This window comes from Penaeus monodon, chromosome 33 (assembly GCF_015228065.2).
Source record: "Penaeus monodon isolate SGIC_2016 chromosome 33, NSTDA_Pmon_1, whole genome shotgun sequence".
NCBI lineage: Eukaryota > Metazoa > Arthropoda > Malacostraca > Decapoda > Penaeidae > Penaeus > Penaeus monodon.
The window spans coordinates 5,207,120-5,207,472 of record NC_051418.1 but is presented as its reverse complement, the minus strand read 5'-3'; positions in this window follow the sequence as shown (position 1 = coordinate 5,207,472).

The window sequence follows — 353 nt, the reverse complement described above, 5'->3', positions numbered from 1 at the left end:
GCCATATCATTTCCCCTACAACTGCGCCTCGTTGACACAGAGACCGCGGGTATAACCCCCCCCCCCCAAGAAAAAAGGGGGGAAGAGAAAAAAGCAAATGAAAATAAACACATTTGAACACACTTATCTATATATTCATTCAAAGCTCGCCGTACGCACACTCTGACGCGTCCTTGGTGGCGAACACGTGGCGGCCTTGCAGGGGGAGATGTGCAGTCTGGTGCAAGATGCAAGGTCAGGCGCGACCGAGTCAGCGTCTGCCTCCCCCCCCCCCCCTCGGTCGCAGGGGCGCCTTAGGCTGTGTGTGAAAGGCGAGAGAGGCGATCGACCGATAATGATGATAAGAAAAAGAT